At 47.1% G+C, this 21,428-nt stretch overlaps 1 protein-coding gene across 1 annotated transcript in view; it reads right to left on the bottom strand.

Annotated features, from left to right (window-relative positions):
• Positions 1-21,428, bottom strand: part of fam20cb (FAM20C golgi associated secretory pathway kinase b) — a 39,421-nt gene that overhangs the window by 7,063 nt on the left and 10,930 nt on the right. The window lies entirely within an intron of this gene.

Below are 21,428 nucleotides of genomic sequence, written 5' to 3'. Positions count from 1 at the left end.
ACCCACCCCTCCTGAAGCGTCCATTCCTGTTCGCGCTGTGTATTTCTTTAGGCCCGACTGTGATCCGGCGGAAAAATTGCATCCTGCAACACATTCGGCGGATTTTAAAGCTCTTACAAGAAATGCAAGAGCCCCCCCCCCTTCCTCCCCCCTTTAAGACTTGAAAAGCCAGCGCAGATGGAACAGCAGCCAGAACGGCGCAGGACAGATGTGTAAAAATCAAACAAGACAGCATGGTATTTGAGTCCCCCCCCCTTTATGAGCTCTACTTTTACTGTCTTTTTTTTTTTTTTTTTGCACAGAAGCAACAATTTCAAAGACTGACAACCTCTGCCATTCCTTCTTTAACTTGCTGGAGGAAGATGAGAAGGCTGGGAAATATCTTGGCATCTTCTCGCCGTTCCTTCTTCCTCCGTCGCGTCTTCATTCACTCTCTGCTGACTCCACTTCATGCCTTGTATCGGTCCGCATCTCCCCCCCCCTCCACCCACCCTCCCACTGCATCTAGCTCTCTCCTTGTCTCTTCTTTCTTTCTTCTCCACTCTTCAGCTGGCTGGCTCGCTCCCTCCACAGCTGTGTAACTGACATACATACCAGTCATTAACTATCCCAACGCGGTGCCCAGAAGCACAGTCATCCCTTGGACGAGCCTCAATTTCTACTCTCCATTTTCTCCTCCTCAACACACAATCGCTCAGGCATCGCGCCCTTGCGATTATTTAGCTGACCGCATGAACCTTCGAGACAAGAATCCGTTTTAATATCTTCAGTTTGTTTTATCCTGGTCACTTGTTGCTAGGCAGAGGTCTTTGGGTTCAAGTGCAAAAAATAAAATGGAATCACATTGAAGTGAAAATGGATGTGTGACGTCTATCGTCATCAATGGCAGTGAATGAGGTAAGAGGTGGGCCCTGGTGGGTTAGCTGCGGCTGACAGCTCACGGCATTAGTATGTGCATTAGTGCTCTTGTGATGTTCAATGAAGGACTGAAACGTGCAATACTTATTATTCAATAGTCATTTTGCTGGAGAACAGTCCAGCGTGTAGGCAATTTCATACTCAATTGAAAACAAATTGCCGCCGCCCCTTTGCTCTTCCCCCCTCATTCCAATAAGTTGACCAAACAGCATCTTTTGATCAGCTCACATTCCCTCTTCTTTCTGGATTGCTTCACTCCACGTTGGAGAAAAAAAAAAATGACACCGATGGATAGTGAGGGCAGCGTCCACAGATGGACAATATTATTTTAGTGCACAATATTGAGGTCTATAGGCTTGACAGCTTTGCGTTGTGTCGGACTCATTGCGTGTCAAAGGCAACCAAAGCAGGACTATGAGAGCAATGTCGTGAAAGAAAAACAAAAATAACGTCAAGACTGCCCAGAATTTGGAACTTTCTTTCGTTATGTACATAGGAAATATCCATCCTCAACTGATTGATGCGCGCCATGGTCACCTACGGCTTTAAAGAGCGATTTCCCATGTCCACAACAGTACTCGCTGCTTTATTCGCGCCTCCAATGTCACTGGGAGAAAAGCATTGCAATGAGACGTTGTGGGGGATGGATCAAAAAGCAGCTTGAGAAACATTAAGAAGACGAGCCGGATAAACTGTGGCTGCTGAGCCACGTTCGTTTTAATCAACACGGTTATTTGGAGCGTGCCTCAACACCCCGCGACCCAAACACTTCCAAAGGAGAGCCGAGGCAAGAATATGAGGGAAAATGTTATTTCTGGACAAGAATGGGGCGGGCGGCGGGGACGAGTGCAAATTCTAAAAGAGCCGTGCCTATGTTCATGCATGTTTTGATCGTGCGGAAATATACATAAATGCATGACCACATCGTAAAGTCCCAGCTCCATAAATGTTTGAGTATGCCACAAAGCTGGGGGGGAAACCGAGAGGAAGACAGCTTCCCTTTTCTCAGTACGAACTCACTCTGCTTTCATATAGTGGCATAGTCATATAATGACTTACAAGTTTAATTTGTTCTTTGATCAAGCACTTTGAATCGCTTATCAATTAATTGTTCCCCACTGAAATGAATCGAAAGGCTTTCAAGGTCCCATGGATTTTTTTTTTTTCCCCCTTCACCACCGCAAGCAATAAATTAATCTGTATTACAATAAACAGCTTGTCCATCCTGAAGTCAGAGCTGTGATCAATGACAGCAGGTGAGACATACTGGGCCCAACGTGCCCTGGCTGACCCCCCCCCCCCCCTTGGGGGGCACAGTAAACACATAGTTTACACTGGTTGGACAGACATTTTCTTGGCTCCGCTACCAAGGTCCGAGGGGGCCCCAGAGCAGCCGGTGAGAGGGGGTTGGGGGTGGGGGGTGAATTTGATGGTCTAACAGCAAACACACCACGGTGTGAGAATTTGAAAGGTGAGTGAAAGTGCAGCATGTGGAGAAATCTATCTGCAGATAGAGTTCAGTACAGATATGGTACCGACTCAAAAACAGCGGGGAGAAGAGATTGAAGCATTTCTTTGTAGCTCTCTAAACTTTGCCAATGTTTTTTTGCAACAACCCCCCCCCCCACACACACACACACACACACACATGATGGACCATGAGGACAAAGGTGAGTTTTTAAAAGCATGGGAGGCCAAGATAGCACAGAGTCATCACCGCGGGCGATGAGAGGAGGCGGAGCATTGTTTTATCTCGAGCACGCGCCTGTGTGAAGGTTGACCTTTTCAGCGGCGACATTTGATAAAGTGACTAAATGCCGCTCGGCGAGCGGGGGCAAGACAGGATGTGCTCTGCGCGGTGGAGCGTCCGTCCGCGCGGCTATTTACCCGCGTCGCCGCCGTGGCACTGCCGCTGTAATTTTATGTCTGCGGCGTGGATTTGGCGCCCCAAATGGGGAGGCGTGACAGGCTATTGTGTTTTGAGTAAGTGCTCTGCACATGGTCGAGATGACATTTGGTTTATGTGAGCGGAGGTGGGGACGGGATGCGGGAGCGAGGGGGAGGGGGGGGGGAGGCAGGGAAACAGGAGAGAAAGACGCCAATGATGGAAAGGATCGTTGACAGGGAGGGAGAGCGGTACTGTATCATGTTGCAAAAGGGAGACAAGAAGAAGAAAAAAAAACGTCAATATTATACATCCAGAATAAGATGAGAAAAATGAACAGAAAAGGAAATGAAAGGTACCTTGCTCCATTTTGGAAGCGTGAATGATGTTTGAACCCTTTTGGAGACAGCGGTCACTACAGTGGACAGTTTCGCATGTGATCAGCCCCCCCTCCCTCATAAAAATTACAAACACAATGCCAAATAGATAAAACAATGTGTTTGCGCCCCCCCCCAAAAAAAGAAAAATCCATAAATTCACAATCTAATAAGACAGTAGGGGGGGCACTCCAGCTTTTTGAAAAAGCACAATACAAACGCCTCGAGGCTCTTGAAATAACCTTCGCAGTGTGATCCAGGTGTGTGTGTGTTTGTCATACATTTTCAGTGTCAGGCTGTCGCAGCTCCCCAGGCGCTACAGTGCTCTTCTTCCCCCCTTCTCCTCCTCCTCCTCCGTCTCGTTACTCCATTAGCCCTTCAGAACCCGGGTCGGCTATGCGGCAAGACAGCTGTTTCCTTCCAGCGAGCGCACCACTCACTCACAGGAAGTAAAAGCCAAGAGTGAGTTAAGTCACGCTTCGCTCCAGGAAAGATAGGCACGGCGACGGAGCTTTCGTGGTTGGATTTGAGAGAAAAAAAAAAAAAAAGTGCATGTAATCATCAAGAACTAACTTCTGCTAGCAAGCCAGGCTAAATTTAGCTCCTCCTCGAAGATTTTAAGACAGTCAAGATGTATCATTAATTCAACCCGCTCGGTGCGCTGTTGGGGTCAGTCGAGTTCATCCGACAACACGTCGAAGCATCCGCAATAACACACGTTTGGGATGAATTTGAGCAATTACGGCACAGGGGACGTCCTCTTGGAGTTTTGGATCGTGTGATTGTTTCGATGTGCATCTCGTTATGTTCTTTACTCACCCATCGCCGAGACAAAAGCATACTTCACAAAGCGTCACAAGAACCGCAAATAAACACGGTATCGATATCATGAATAATGCAGTCCAGACTACATCCAGTTTAAGTTTAGCCTCCGTCTCCTCGGGGCCCGGCGCACCGCATGCATAAATGCAGACATCCTGAGTAACACCCTCAGAACACACACAGGAAAAAAAAAAAGGTACGCTTATTATTCCGCCACTTCAAAGAGAGGACAGAGCGCCGCAAAAAGAAGAGCCCGAAAAAATCAAAATCACCGAGCAAAAGCACTTTTGTTCGAGCTTCCGCATGCGGCGAGACACCGTGAAGAGCCGCGAGTGCAGGAGGTGGAGGTGGAGGATGCCGGAAGAAGGATGCTCAAGTAGATTGTTATTATTGAGAGGCTTTTCAGATGGTGGGGGGGGGGTGTATGGAAGGGGGGGGCTACAGGAAGGCGTACGCCATTAATCTACGTCAAAATGGATTTGTATTGTCATTCTGTGCATTCATCCTTGAGGAGAGGCGTACCAGGTATCACCCCCCCCCCCAACAAACACACAAACACACAAACACACAAACGCATCAGGAGCTGTTGGTCATGCTACCCTGCAAATACCCGGCGTTGATAAAACGGGCCTTCAAGATGAAGCCATCATCTCGACGTAATCTGATCACGATACAATGACAGCTCGTGTTGCCTCCTTATCTGCGCATTACAGCTCGCACCCTCGCACGCCTCCATCGTCTTCACGGACTCTCGCCAGCTATTCTCACATATGCAAAGATTTTGTTTCAAAAAAAAAAAAATAAAAATCATTCACAATTCTGTCTCCGCCGAGATACAAAACACAATTGCGGGATGCCAAGTGCACGCCAAACGAACAAGTGTTGCTATAATCCCCAACCATGAGGCTGGTAGTCGTTTGCCTTTCCCAAAAGATTGCTTTAAAAAAAAAAAAAAAACTGGCACTCAAGGACAAAACATACGATCCCGGTCTAAATTTATTATAAAGGCTCTATTTTTATAAACTTTTCGCTTTGGTCGCGCATCAAGAGCACCGTGACAGGGCAGTTTTGAACGCGAGGCGCGGCGACCCGATCGCTTTCAAAACGCATCAAAGCCGGATGGAAATCGGCAAGCGTTCTGTGGTCATTAGACGGCCCGTTTGATTAAAAATGGGAGGTTTGTAATCCATCCAAGCGTTGTCAGGGAGGAAAGACAGGTAGAGGGACGGATGCTTTTAAGATAGGCGGCAGCGGAGGAAACGCGCTTGAAAAGAGGGCTTCAAAACGCACGCAGACGCCGAGCCCAGACATGACAAACACGGAGAATCGATTGAAATTGAATCCCGGTAACAGAAATGTAAACACAAATCACCGAATTCCCCCCCCCGAGCGAGCCATAAAAGAGGCCTCACCGCTTTCTAATCTCCATTTCTAGAGCAGAGGTGGATTACACGTGTGTGTGTGTGTGCCTCGTTGGAGTGGGTGGGGAGATGATGAATTTCGCCGGGTGGCATAAAAGACGAACCCTAATCTTCGCCGTTCATTCAGCTTTCAGAACGAATCCCCATCATTGATGCCGCCGCCGCCGCCGATGCCGCACGCGCCAGCAACACAAGGCCGGCATTCCCGACCAATTAATCCCGTTATGCTCCACAATTCTAAATCCTGCACTGTGAATAGAACGACAAGTCAGTGATGCTTTTGAAATATAACGCGCAAGAGTCTCGACAAAATCTCTTTGTCTGGGCTCGCGATGATGTTCGCCAGGACGGTCTTCATGATTTATATTGAATAGCGGATGAGAACGCAAATCATCGTAGGCTGGGATTTAATTTCGGGGGGGTCAAAGATGCGCACATGTCGCGCGACTAGCTTGAAATGTTTTTTCTTTAGAAGCGAGTGGGGGGTGAGGGGGGGTGGATGTATTTGCAAGACGCTACCAAGTGCGAAATGCGAAAACAATATTTTCCGATCCGCGTGACACCGTTGTTTTGTTGCGCAATCCATGTGCAAATTTGAATCTGGTGATTCACGCAAATGAATGAAAGGACTCATGACTGTAATGAAATGCATGGAACGTATGAAAGTCGGCTTCGATGCAGTGGACTGAATTATTAATAACAGAATATTGCAGTCGGGGTCTTCGGGGGGTTTCGTGTTCGCCGCGTGGCCCTCGCGGTGCACTGGATGGATAAAACATGAGCGCTTCTATATCATCAAAGTTGATCAGAACCTTAAAAAGGCTAAAGGGATGACATCTTTGCGCTAAATAGCATAATAGCTACTCCTGAAATGAAAACATTTGAAAAGGACATGAGAGCAGGCGGCCAAAGCCTCGTTTTCTCTGCGGCAGAAACAACTCTATCGCTTCACGTAAAACCTTCACGGAAGAGAGACGATGCTACGGCGTTATTACCAAGTCCCGTCGAGGTGACGAATGCCAGCCATTCTTGACGAAGGCGTTCTATTTTCCGTTCGCCGGCTGGCAATCGGCGGTTCTCGCTCAACCCACGTCGGTTTTCAGTCTTGCTATGAGACAAAAAGCGGTCGTCCTCTGTCTCGCTGTTATTTTAAGACGAAACCTGCTGCTGGATTTGAAGCAAACAAGGAAAAAAATAAAAATAAAATCAGACAACGCTTGCATCATGCCGCTCATTTATCGGCGTCTCTAATTGCTGCTTTTTTGAAAGTGTCGCCGGTGCCGGTTTGTTCAAATAGCCTCCGTTCGGAGTCGCAATCTTTACGGGATGATTATGGGACATGGCTCGCCTAAGACTGATTGCTGTGGCCTTTCCAGAGCTATTCTGGCTCTGCTGAGTGCGTGTGTCTCTCCACTCCACATCGATCTATCGACCGCAGCCCACAAGAACCCCGCTCGGACCAAAAAGATGAATCTCATTTCGGCGCGCCACACGCACACACTCACACAGGCGGCTGCACGACGTCACAGATAAACCAGCATGTTGACAAGATTGATGAAGCCTCTCCCCTATTCCGATTGTGTCAACAATGGCCGCCCTCCGCCTCGGGCGCACCATCAAACGGTGTTTGCGGGATGCGCCGTGTTCACTACGGTCAGAGAATTGGATGTGCACCTGATCTTTCTTCCAATCCGGCCTGTTCAAGTATTTAAGAACTGCCATGCCGCCCAAATTTTGGTCGGATTATTGACCTTGGTCGCTGTAGCGCCTCCAACGTTACTATCTCAACATTCTCGCTCATGTCCCGAGTCGCTCTTGTCCGTTTCGAGTCCGGTTTCGTTTCGTGTACGGTATTCTCGGGTTTTGCCGTTACCTCGCCTTTTTGCGAGTGCTTTCTGTTCACGTTTCCTTTTTCTGGCTTTTTGTTGCCAGCGATTTCTATTGGTACTTTGTCGGGCCTTATTTTTTTTTTTTCCTGAAATAAATATTTTTGTCATGGATTTTATTTGTGTCTACGTTCGTCCACGAACTGTATCAAGTACCAGCCAATTTTCAGACCCTTTGTTACCCTAAGTCTTGATAAAAAAAATGGAAAAGAATATAAATAAGTACCTGGGATTGAACATCTGGAGTCTGAAAAGACTTCTAAATACGTCTTTGGGAGTGACAGTATACTCTGTCGGTACTGGTATCTTTGTTCGGGACCTTCTCTGCCACTTCTTACTCTTAACGCGGAATCTCTTGCGGCACACCTCAACTCTAAATTCCAACTAGCCTGTACGTAGTAAAATCCCATGAAAAAAAAAAAAAGATCACTTATGACGATAAACTTCATCAGTTTACAACATCTTGTTCATCGCCTTCGTCTTCGTAAAGCGTCAAGAAAATCAAATTCTCATGATGTCCTTTGTGCATTACGATGCTTTAACACTCCTAAAATGAATAATTAAGGTGTGATTGACTAGGAGCGCATGAAACAGCCTCTCGAGTCCCGCTAAAAAAAGGCGCCGGGAACTTTCTCACGTCGCCTGTAAGCTTGTTCACCTCCAAGCGGTTTTTGTCTCCGCGGCGTGCTGCAACAGAAGCTTATGAGGACGGCCAGCGTGTAACTAAATACAGAGCTGCTGCTTTACAGCTCTGTCATGGCCCATCTTTCTTTGACTTGATGCCTGCAGCTCGCGGCGCTCCAGTGCAGCAGGAAGACTGCCAAGCGCGGCTCTGTATTGACAGTGCGCTGCTTCTCGCTGGACCTTTTGCGGGTCAGCTGGCATTATTTCCTTACCGGATGCGTGGGCCATGTGACGCACGTACGCACTACATTAGGTGGACCTGCAGCGTGGGGAAAGATTCTGCCTTTTCATGCTCTCTGATTTGATGCGTGCTGATGAACGCTTCTGCTCAGATGATGATGGACATTTTCTGACATGTACCGTATTTTCCGCACTATAAGGCGTACCAAAGAGCATTCGATGTTCTCAAAAGCCAACAGAGGGCGTTATAATCCGATGTGCCTTATATATGGATCAATATTCTGATTTCTTGGACGTATTATTTTAAATGTTCCGGAACGCGCTTTGTTAGAGCTGCAACGGTTGTGAAAGCGCTGTATAAAGAAAGCTATGTTGTATTGTATTGTATTCCCTTTAGTGTAGCTCCATCTAGTGGACGCATAACACAACCCCAGCCGCAATTGTAGCATCACTTCTAGGCACCTTTTTCGTTCTATTTTCCGTCCGCCGGCTGGCAATCGGCGGTTCTCGCTCAACCCACGTCGGTTTTCAGTCTTGCTATGAGACAAAAAGCGGTCGTCCTCTGTCTCGCTGTTATTTTAAGACGAAACCTGCTGCTGGATTTGAAGCAAACAAGGAAAAAAATAAAAATAAAATCAGACAACGCTTGCATCATGCCGCTCATTTATCGGCGTCTCTAATTGCTGCTTTTTTGAAAGTGTCGCCGGTGCCGGTTTGTTCAAATAGCCTCCGTTCGGAGTCGCAATCTTTACGGGATGATTATGGGACATGGCTCGCCTAAGACTGATTGCTGTGGCCTTTCCAGAGCTATTCTGGCTCTGCTGAGTGTGTGTGTCTCTCCACTCCACATCGATCTATCGACCGCAGCCCACAAGAACCCCGCTCGGACCAAAAAGATGAATCTCATTTCGGCGCGCCACACGCACACACTCACACAGGCGTCTGCACGCCGTCACAGATAAACAAGCATGTTGATTTTTGATGACAAGATTGATGAAGCCTCTCCCCTATTCCGATTGTGTCAACAATGGCCGCCCTCCGCCTCGGGCGCACCATCAAATGGTGTTTGCGGGATGCGCCGCGTTCACTACGGTCAGAGAATTGGATGTGCACCTGTTCTTTCTTCCAATCCGGCCTGTTCAAGTATTTAAGAACTGCCATGCGCCCAAGTTTTGGTCAGATTATTGACCTTGCTCGCTGTAGCGCCTCCAATGTTACTTTCTCAACATTCTCGCTCATGTTCCGAGTCGCTCTTGTCCGTTTCGAGTCCGGTTTCATTTCGTGTACGGTATTCTCGGGTATTGCCGTGTCTGAAAAGACTTCTAAATACGTCTTTGGGAGTGACAGTATACTCTGTCGGTACTGGTATCTTTGTTCGGGACCTTCTCTGCCACTTCTTACTCTTAACGCGGAATCTCTTGCGGCACACCTCAACTCTAAATTCCAACTAGCCTGTACGTAGTAAAATCCCATGAAAAAAAAAAAGAAATCACTTATGACGATAAACTGTTCTAGTGGAAGAACACTGTAACTCACCCATCAGTTTACAGCATGTCGTTAATAGCCTTCGTCTTTAAAAAAAAAAAAAGATCACTTATGACGATAAACTTCATCAGTTTACAACATCTTGTTCATCGCCTTCGTCTTCGTAAAGCGTCAAGAAAATCAAATTCTCATGATGTCCTTTGTGCATTACGATGCTTTAACACTCCTAAAATGAATAATTAAGGTGTGATTGACTAGGAGCGCATGAAACAGCCTCTCGAGTCCCGCTAAAAAAGGCGCCGGGAACTTTCTCGCGTCGCCTGTAAGCTTGTTCACCTGCAAGCAGTTTTTGTCTCCGAAGCGCATGAAACAGCCTCTCGAGTCCCGCTAAAAAAAGGCGCCGGGAACTTTCTCACGTCGCCTGTAAGCTTGTTCACCTCCAAGCGGTTTTTGTCTCCGCGGCGTGCTGCAACAGAAGCTTATGAGGACGGCCAGCGTGTAACTAAATACAGAGCTGCTGCTTTACAGCTCTGTCATGGCCCATCTTTCTTTGACTTGATGCCTGCAGCTCGCGGCGCTCCAGTGCAGCAGGAAGACTGCCAAGCGCGGCTCTGTATTGACAGTGCGCTGCTTCTCGCTCGACCTTTTGCGGGTCAGCTGGCATTATTTCCTTACCGGATGCGTGGGCCATGTGACGCACGTACGCACTACATTAGGTGGACCTGCAGCGTGGGGAAAGATTCTGCCTTTTCATGCTCTCTGATTTGATGCGTGCTGATGAACGCTTCTGCTCAGATGATGATGGACATTTTCTGACATGTACCGTATTTTCCGCACTATAAGGCGTACCAAAGAGCATTCGATGTTCTCAAAAGCCAACAGAGGGCGTTATAATCCGATGCGCCTTATATATGGATCAATATTCTGATTTCTTGGACGTATTATTTTAAATGTTCCGGAACGCGCTTTGTTAGAGCTGCAACGGCTGTGAAAGCGCTGTACAAAGAAAGCTATATTGTATTGTATTGTATTCCCTTTAGTGTAGCTCCATCTAGTGGACGCATAACAACCCCAGCCGCAATTGTAGCATCGCTTCTAGGCGCCTTATAATGCGAAGCGCCATGGATATGAAAACAGTTTTAAAAGAGGTCATTCAGTGAAGGTGTGCCTTATACTCCGGATGGAAAATACGGTACACAAATGAAAACCGACTCAATTTATTAACTAAAACAACTAAAATGAGAAATCTATATCTCTTAAAGTACAGTAAGCCACGACCGACGACACAATCTCTCAGCACACACCATAAGAATTGAAGCCAATCATGAGGGGGGTACCTTTCACACAGCGAAACACGTTCAGATCATTATTCATGCAGGATGAAAAGAAGTAATGCATTAAAAGCAAGTACAGAAGCAAATAGAAAGAAAGAAGTTCCTGGGATGAAAAAAAATCCCAAACTAATTGGCTTTTTTTTTTTTCCCCGCTCCCTCTCTGAACAACAATTACCGCTAATTATCAACCTCTCTCTTCAGCTCTCAAAGCACGTCTGTCTCATCCATTGGCTCACTTCTCGGGCCATTTCTCTGCAGTTCTATCTGCCTCTCCCGCTGCGCGAGTGGCCTTCATCTGCTTGTAACCACAATGGCACAGGAGGATGCTGGGCTGTCGCCGAGCCTGATGGGAAAGTTCCGGCGCCTTCCATTATTCATGACCACGCGACTCGACGCAGGTTTCCATATTCCTTCCCTCAAATCCCTCTCTCGCTCGCACTTTTGCACCCGTGGAGACGGATGGATTTATTAGCGGGCCAGGTTCCTATCGAGATGGTCTCTCATTTGTGTGCTCACATCCTGATGGGTGCAGAGCAGGAAGGACGAGAGAGGACGTGAACGATGACCGAGGTCGTGCAATTAGTGTTTATCGGGGGTGTGCATGGCTCATATATATTGTCGGTGTGCTTTTGTTCTGGGTAATAAACATTTTTGTTCAGTTTTGTTTGGTGTCTACGTTTCTGGGATGGTTGCGAACCCTGACAGATTTTTTTTTTTTCTTTTGGCAGCCTTTGCGATTTGAAGATGACAGTCTAGTGCATTGCGCTGCCGATTTGAATTCAGTGAATTGTCCCTGATTTGGAGCACTGGAACCGCACCGTGGCCACACACTTCTACAGTAGAAATATTTGAAACAGTGTCGCAGCCCAGCGCCATCCAAACCCCAGAAGAACCACTCCAGCGTGGCCCTCATTGCGTCTTATCAGACAGACCGCTCTTGAACAGTCGGCGCTAATAGAATTAGAAGGATTTCAGGAGAAAGAGAAGAAAATGGCAGCCAAGATTTATTCCCCACACCAAAGCGGAAGCCTTGTGAGCATGTTGCAGCTATTGTGTGGGCTCGGTCAGGGAGGCCGTGCTTCACATCAAATGAAATGAGTCGCACCGAAGGCACCCGAAGGAACTCGTCCACTTGTGGGATGGCAAGGCAGGCGGGCGGAAGAGGAAATCGGCGACAGGTACATTTCTTGCGAGAGGAGGAGGAGGAGGATGGCGGATGGGCGGGGCGCCGCGTGTGGCCTGTTAGCACCGCTGCCGCGGAAAAGAGACTCCCATCGGGGGTCGGTCAGTTCGGGTCGCATCACACAACGCGCTTTCAAAGCTCATCATGCACGAGCGGACCCGCCTCTGGTTATTAACCACCATCAAGCCATTTAAAAACGCATTTGCAAACCTTATCTAGCTTCAAGAACGCTCGACGGTGGGGAAACGCGCACGATGAAATTGTATTACAAGAATGTAATCAAGTAATCATGCGGCTTAAGTGGCAATTATGTGACTTAATGCTAGCGTGATGTAATTTACAGTGAAAGACGAGACTTGGTAAATACTGGCGCGCACTAAATAGCAAGCAGGGGTGGAAACGAGCCGAACTTGGACTGCTGGCTCGCATGCTACTGAGAAGAATGTTTTGGGATTTTTCTCTCACCAGTGATCTGCATGTGTGGCGCGCTTGGGCCAAAAAGCCAAATTACAGCATGCCAGTTAGCGGGAACACCCTGTGCTTCTCCTTCGGAGCCTTTATTTCCCTGCCACACGATAGAATTTGCATTTTTTTTCCCCAAAGCGCGCTTCTCCACCGGATTGCGCGGAATCATTCAAACTCATCTCATTCCCCTCACAAAGCGCCGTCTTTTTGCCAGGGTGGTTTGAGACGGGCAAAGCCGCTCTCATTACCGCTCAGGTTGACACCCTAAATTGCTTCACGTGAGCCAAAGCTCACTCGGATGACTAAGTGTTATAACGACATACTTAAGTCACCCAGTCACCCACATAATTGGGGCGAATTGATCGTAAGAAGTGTTTCGACAAAACAGAGATGAACTCAATCGTTAGCAGCTGGATATAAACGTGGCTTATTAAGTTGACGAATGACTTTTAAAAGGGGTTCCCAAAATTAGATTAGCTTGGTCGGGCGTGTCAAACACACGGCCCGCGGGCCGGAACCGGCCCCCAAATAGGTTCGATCCGGCCCGCGGGATCATTTAAAAGTGAAACAAAAAAATGCATTCAAGACACAGAAGGAATATTTGAAATAAAATGCAATTCGTGGATTATCCGCTAGGGGGCACACTGTTTTGATCACAGTAGACGACAACATTGTTTTGATCGGGAAAGAAAACAGCAGTGTCAGTCTGTCACCGAGATAGACCCGACGCAGCAAATGACATGAAAGCGCCAATCAATGCTTCAAAAACAATATTGACCTTTTTTTTTTTTTTTAAATAGACGTTTATATGTTGTCGCTCTCAATAGTTAGCCACATCTGCACCGAAACTTTGAAATGAAGCCAGTATGAGCTCGGAGGTTGGCGGCGGCGGGTGGAAAGATGCACATACTCGAGATGCCTTCAGAATGCCTTTGATACGGGCAGAGAAGTCATCCCCCCCTCTCTTCATTTTCCACTTTCATGTCGGCTACATTAGTGACAGGAGAGTAATCAAAGCCGCCATTAATGCCCGGGCTATTTCCTTCAGCCCTTGCCGTAAAGGCCCACGGGGGTAGGACGGCGCTTCCATGAACGGCAGCATCGAGTGGGGGGGAAACATAGCTAATGGATTTTCCTAATTTCCTGTGGCTTTGGACTTGAAAGGAAGCAAGAAATCACCAAGATGCCGATGATGCTAAATGGATTTGGGGGAATTTGTTAATAGGGCGTCATTAGAGTCAAAGGGGGCTTTTCTGTTAATAACCAGAAAGTCTGATATGTTTATTTCTGCAAACTAGTCCATGCCGGCGGGCTGCTCCCTAATGGGGGGGAAGCTCAAATACAGATAACGGAAGATATGCGCTGCTTTTTGGCGGGCTGTTCCATATTCAAGCCTTCCGCTCCTGCATAAATAGTTCATTTCTGCATAGCGGCAAAGATTTTTTTTTTCCTCCCACTCTATTTAATTTAGCTTGCATTTGCAATCCTGCTGAGTTCAAGAAAAAAAAAAAAAAAGGAGTTGGATTTGAATTGCCGAAACTATTGCGGCTCGCTGTACCTTCGACATGCTTCCGCATCACCGGATTTTAATGCCAAACCCTCAAACATATACGAGGAACTGCAATACCTTCGGAAATGACGCGCCGGCGAAATGAGAGGTGCCGCCTCAAGGTCAATATGTCAAACAGTGAGGCAAAGACGCCGGGGTTAATACATCGCAGCAGATCATATCAAACATGCCCGATGGCAAAAGGAAATTGTGGCAACCTGATTGGACGCTCAATGCCTCGACATCATTGCAGCGTTCTTGCATCATTCATTCTTCCAATACAGCATTTTTCTTTTTTTGACAGCTGACACTTGAAAACTGCACAACCGTGTACTTTTCATCCAATATTCGCAAGGCTGGAAAGGTAATCAAGTATGTGACCATATAAGGCACAAAATGTAATTAAAAGTGGCCACGTGATGTTAATCCTCCGATTCAGTTCTGGTGTCGTCCACAATGGCCGACGAAGAGCACCGAGTGGGTTAGAATTAAGAAAGAAAACCATTTACACAACGGTTTGCCGTGTCCCATTACGTCAAGAGAAGTTTTTGAACTTGTGACCTTTGCACACTTGTCGCTATTTGCATTAAAAAAAAAAACAAAAAAACTAAATCAAGCCACAGCGACGCCCGTGCGACTATTGGGGACTCACCAGGTTATACACAGTGTGCAGGTGCTACCAAAAAAAGAATCTGATCGAAAGAGTCACAAACGTTAAGAGCATGAGCGGCGTCATGAGAGGAAGCGCACATGCGCGGAGGGATTTTTCCACGTTTTGATAAAGGGGATGGAATAAGAGAGGGGAGGACAGACGTCAAGGTGTGGTAAACTGAGAGTGGCTCCAGCCAGCGCCTGTGGTAAGACCCGTGTTGGCAAATTGTTAGGCGGGGTGCACAAACCGTTGATAAGCAGACGGGAAACAGGGCTCGGCGCATATAAAAATACTCATCGGGGAAAACCATGGAGCCACGAGACGATGGCGGCGAGGGCGGAGAGGGGAGGGCTGGCTGGAAGGCAAACCGGATGCAGGGAGCGCAAAAAAAAAAAAAAGTCGGGCATAAAAGTCAGTGAGTTGGAAGGAGACAGAAATAAACTATCCAACAGCCAAAAAAAAAAAAAAAAAATCAGGAGTGTATCAAGTACATTCAGGATGAAATTGAAATCCGTTCTGTTACGTAAAAGAGCTCACTCCCTCTTTTTATGTATTCATTTATTTATCTATATATATAATTTTTTTATTGCATTTCAAATGTCTGAAGTGCAAGAGAAAGCCACGTGGATGGGCCGCGGCTGCAAAGCACAATGCAAAGCTGACCTTGTTAAACATTTATAAGGACTGTCTGGAAGGCTTTTATGAGCAGAGAAAACACATTTTGCGAGAGGGCCGGCGATTTATGACGGATTTGAACATTTCCCGGGGATGTGAGCGTCGCGGGAATGCTGATGTCGTAGAGGGGAGAAGAGCGGCCTTAGCCCTGAAGATGACAGCAGGGTTGCGGGATATTGGGAGTGGGGGGGAGAGATTTGCATTTTGTCGCGATAACAACAGGCCGGAGGACAAAACAAGCGGAATGACGCATGGCGAAAAAAGAGAAGGAGAAGACAACATCCGTCCATCCATTTTCCACTCCACTTGATCCCGTCCAGGTCATGAGTGAGCAGCACGCGGGAGGAAGTCGGGAGACCCCGCCTGAGAAAGCCCACACAAGCGCGGGGGAGAACACGCACAACGCCGCCCGAGAAGGCCACAGGTGAAACCTCCAACCTCAGAAGCCCGAAGCAAATCTGCCGACATCGAGGTCGGCACGCTGGCCGCGAAACCCCACATGAGAATCTTATTTAATAATCCCGAGCAGAAAATTGGAAGCGTTTCTGTCTCTCTCTCTCGAGTCCCGCGCGAGTGAGACATACCTCAAATATGACGGACAGAAGGGAAAAGAAGCACGGCGGTTTCAAGCGTGACTGCCAACTGGGCGAGCGGACAACAGGCAACAACAACTGGCGTGCGGTTTTCCCCGCTGTGGAAGGAACCGGCGTAATCCTCATCAAACATGTTCGTCTTCGAGATTTTTGCGCTCGATGACAAACGCGTCGACTTTTTAGTTTCGACCAAGATCCACACCGTGATGGGAGCGTTCCCGATTGCGGGATCAAATTGGCGGGATAATTTATTCCCAAGTTATCAAACCATTAAAAGGCTTGTTCGAGAAGTTGACGATTCCTCTCTTGGCCTCATTAGACGACCTCTTAGGAGTCACGAGAACAGAAAGTAGCATCACACACAAATCTGTACACAGGAGCAACTGATAATGCCTTATGTAATGAGCAGATAACATCCCCGCCCACTGGTCCAAGGAAGGCGAATGCTTAATTATTATTGGGGTTTTTTTTTCGGTTTTTTTTTTTTAGGCCAGCTTGTGTTTAGGCTCCAAAGCTCATATTTGAATAAGCGCCGGACAAACATTATCCCCTACACTGAGTTAACTGGATACGCGGCGCAGCGCCACACTCGCAACGGGGATGGCCGAACTCGCCCGCGCACTAATCCGCGCCACTTTGCCAAGCCGCTTTCTCCTCGGCAGGCCGAACAATGCGAAAGTCACTTTTCCTCTCTGACTCTCTTATTCCCTTCTCCCTCCATTTTTTTTTTTTTTTGCAAAACAACAACAACAAACCGTAATCCTTTTTGGTGAAACCTAAACATATGGTCTTTTCTTTATCCAGACCGCACTGACATTAATAATCAGGGCGACGGCAGGGATCGTATAGGGATGTGATAGGCCCGAAACGCAAAAAACAACTTTAATTTTTTTATTTTTTTATTACGTGCACATCTAATGGGCATTTATGGCCTAATATAAATGTAAAATCGTCACTTTATGACTCGGCGTCAGGGGGGGAAATGACTGTACAATCTGCAGACGACGTTTCCTGTTTCCATCCAACCGATTTAGAAGATGATTTCGGTTGACGCACAATCAGCTGTTTTACATGCGACTCGTAGTAAAGCAACTCCAGAAGGTTGGCTTTGTACTGCGGCAAACACGACACACAGAGAGGATCGAAGATTTGAAAAGAGCTGCAGTTTATAAATTTGATTTGGACAATCATGAGGCTAGACTAAAAAAAAAATGGGACTCGGCACATTCTGTGCGCGGATGGAAAATGACGAGTAGGTAAGGGTTAAAACTGCACGAACCGAGAGCCTACTCGGCTACCTCGGGATGGGAAATATGAGACCTCGCTTGGTTTGATGCCTAACAGCGAAGAATAAGAAAAGAGACGACAAAAACGAACTTGCCGTGCTCCCATGTGACTCATGCGTTCAAGTTGAGACTTGCATTTTTTTTTTTTTTAATCTCCTCATCAGAGGTGTCTTGCATCACTTGTTTTGACTGCGCAGCCCTTTTCTTCTCCTCTGTCTTGGCAGAGTGAAGCCTGGGGGGGGGGCAATAGGCAGACACAAGCGGAAAGCGCCGGACTTCAATCGAGTGCAGGGCAAAACGCAGCTGCGTGGAACAGATGCTGTTGACACGTCAGGGGAGAGAGGCTCATTAGGCCGAGTGTCCAGATGCTAAGAGGCCAAGCTAACGGAATGAGAAAAATGTCTTGAAAAAAAAAACAAACAAACAAACAAAAAGTCTAAAGATGTCGAATCAAGGCAGACAATCGGGAATGCTCGCATGCTTCATTCCTTGCCAATTAACAACCAGGCAAAAAGTGATTTCCCTGACACGAAACGGGACAGGTTTGATCGTGCGGTTCGAACAAGAGCGTGAAGCCACGACGAATGAAGATCACAGGATAAAGTTTGGAGCGCTGCACGCCAGCCAACGCCACGCTATAAAACGCTGCATACTTCTGTTAAAACGAAAACAGTCTGCCCCCGTGGTATCGGCGAAAAGAGACGGTCTGTTGTTATATGAGCTGCGGCTGCTCTCCGACGCCTCCTTCCAAAGAAAACAACATTAAAAAAAACAAAAACACAGTTTCGCCACTAAATCTGCCGTGTTTGTTCATGTGACGAATACTTTATTTTACGATACTTTCTTTTTTTATTTCTTGGACGGCGTCTTCTCTTTCTCGCAATACACTTCCTTGACAATCGCACCCTGTTTTTGTGGTTCGCTTATGACGTGCATTCGGAGCGTCAAGACTGAAAAATGCAGCATTTCCACATCTATGTCACAATTCATGAATGAATGTTTTTTTTTTTTTTTTTTTTTTTGGAGCGTGATGAATATCCCGTTTGGCATCCGTGCAGTAAACACATGACTCAGACGACACAACAACAACACGTGACTGCGAGCGAGCCGGCTGCCGTTTGTCGATTGAATTTGGGAGGACAAAGAGAAAGCGCCTCTTCAGTCAGGCAACGCGGAGAGTGCGCTTCTCGCATGTCGGGACGGGGCCGAATGAATCGACGGCGTATCAACTGCTGAAGTGCGCCGCATGCAGACAGCCGGGAAAAAGCCGCTTTTGACTGACAGCTCACCCAAAGCCAATCGACAAGCTGACAGACGTGAGAAAAGCCAACTCTTCCCACGCAAGTTGAATCGGGTTTTTGAAACGTATGCGTAATTAAGATATTTTTTTTTTTCACTGAATTGAAAACAAAGAAAAAAAACGACACCCAGATTCAAAACTCTAAAACAGTCATTTGTGAAAACAGACCTGCTTATGACAAGTCCAGGTTGGGGAAAGTACAGATGTCACAAAAAAAAAAAAAAATAATAAATCAGCATTCACATTCCTGCTCGGTGCTTTTCCAGGAAGCTTTTTTTTTTTTTTTTTTTCTCACACTAATCACAGTATTGCGTCAACATTTAACACGCGCGCATGTCATGTCAACAAAAGGCGGCAAAGAAGCCGGTTTCAAGCAATGCCCTGCAGGAACAAACAGGTATTGTTTTGAACAACCCGATAAACGTGTTTCCAAAGGGTTTTTTTTTTTTTTTCTTCCGGGGTCATCGTCAGATGAACCTCCAACTCAGAAGGCGCGCGTGAGCTTGCGCGCAGATGGCGGAGGAAAATCTGGCAGAAGCTTTGATATGCAGATGGGAACGCTGGCTCGTCGTTTCTCGCTGGCTGCAACGCCGTCTTATCGTTTTCCACCAGCGGAAGAATTTAACGCTGATAACAATTTACCTGAAGGGGGCGTCGGCGCGATAACGTCGTTTTAAGGCATTCTCACTCCTGCCGCGTGGAATTAGCTTTGACTTTGAGACGGGCATCGGCGCGTAAATACAGAGCGATACGTTTCCACGGCAACGAAAGCTCGGCTAATTCGCTTTTGTTCCAAGTGCCATTTTTTGAGACGTCCTGTTGTGATTTTCCCCCCCAATTTATTTATTTTTTTTGGGTTCTTATTTTTCTTTACGGTTTGTACTGCATGCGTCGTTTTGGGTCCTCTTGTCCTTTTCGAGACAAGCTATTTCTGTTTATATTCTCGCTTTATGTTCTTCTCGTTTTATCCTGGTTGATTGGACCGGGCGTCATGATTTGTACTTTGTCGGCCTTTTTTTTCTGGCAAGAAATATTTTTGTCAAAACCTTTATGTCAGTCGATTCTGTCCAGACATTTGCATTATTAGATTCTTCTTCTTATTATTATTCTTTTTTTTAAGTTACTGATTGACGGGAGCTGACGCTGTGTTAGAATGCATTAGTGGGCAAAACCTCTCTGACTTACTTTTAGCTACAAAAAAAAACCAAAAAAAAATCACTATGCCCGCTGAATACTGTCGATGGCATCCCGCCAACAAAACATGAACAGATTATGACCGCAGACTTGTTTAGGCACAAGCTGTCCTTTCCCCGCCAGACTGTAGATGAGTTCTACCGTCCCAGTATAATCTTCCTTAGCGACCGTGCACTGTTGCCCTTTGCCGTCACACTCATCTCAACGCAAGAAAAATGATCACGGATGCGAAATTGGAGTGGGAATTCCGACAAAAGGAGAGCACTTATTCGACGTGCGCCATAATAGTGCCGCTGCTTTCCAAGGTTATTGTGCTCTCGGTCTTTACAACTAATGAAGCCCGAAGGCGCAATTGGCTTCCTCGTAATCCCTCTGCCGCTCGCTCTGGAGCTTTTACCAATTTGATGCTGACTCTACTTAAAGATCATCTTCAGAAAAACACCTGACGGAACACTTAACGCGAAAAAAAACTCAAAATATGAATCCGAGAGTGGTTGAATGGCTTGTAATTTTCATGCGATTCTGATTCGGCGATGATGAATGCACTCGGCGTGCAACGTTGCGGATGCGGCGCATCGGTCTCGTGCTAATTCACGTTATTATTTTTGTCCTCAGGATGAAATGTTTGATGCCACGGCTGAGCGCAGCTCCGCGTTTCTTCTGTGCGTTGCGCCAGTTTGTGATGTGTACGTCGTAAGCGTGCAGTTTGTACCTCCACGACGACCCCCCCCCCCCAACCTCCCTCTGTGAAGTTCAAACCCGAGTGGCCATCAGCTACGCTCTGAATGACTTATCTCCAGGCGGTTCATCCTTTTGCTTCCTGACTCAAAGTCAAGCTGTACACACGGAGGACCTTGTGAAGACTTGATTGCGCGGTAAACAAGTCGACATGACGGCAAACAGTTGGGGGGCGGGGGGGGGGCTGTATCCGAGGGGCCAGGAAATGAAAAAAAAACGCTTAAACACGGGCCAACGTCACCCGGCCCGATTCCCTGATGTCACTCACTAGGCCACGCCCCTCAAAGGCACACGCGGCAGCACACGGGTTGTCGCAAAGACATTTCGATCATGTTCAAAATTTGCTGGTGAAAACACTGTTTGCGACCACTAAAACCGTTTACGAAAGTCTGACGAAGGTCTTCGCAATTTTGAACCCACATATGTCGACAAATGTCATTCTTCCGTCTCTTGCAGAGGCCGCAGCATCACTTCCCGTATGCCGCGTACACGATTTCTCACTGATAACGCGCATTTAACACAGACATTTCCTTCAGGCTATTATTTACGCCTTTGTCAAGGCATTATTGACACAAACTAGGCGCCATTATGTCGCCTCCCGTCTCCCCCCGCAGCTTCAATCAAAGATGACTCACGGTCCCCGATCCAGCACAATTATGGATCGGCCAATCGGGAGATCCAGCCGGCGGGTCTCGTAAGAATACTCTCATCGATTGGGATGAGACTAAGCGTGCCGGCTGATTGGCAAGCGCTACAATTAAGTGGGAGAGCAGGAAGGAGCGACACACCATCATTACATCA

Source organism: Hippocampus comes, unplaced genomic scaffold (genome assembly GCF_001891065.2).
Source record: "Hippocampus comes isolate QL1 unplaced genomic scaffold, H_comes_QL1_v1.1 scaffold17, whole genome shotgun sequence".
Taxonomy (NCBI): Eukaryota; Metazoa; Chordata; class Actinopteri; order Syngnathiformes; family Syngnathidae; genus Hippocampus; species Hippocampus comes.
Note: the sequence above shows the minus strand (reverse complement) of the source record. Positions and strands in the feature narration are given on the sequence as shown.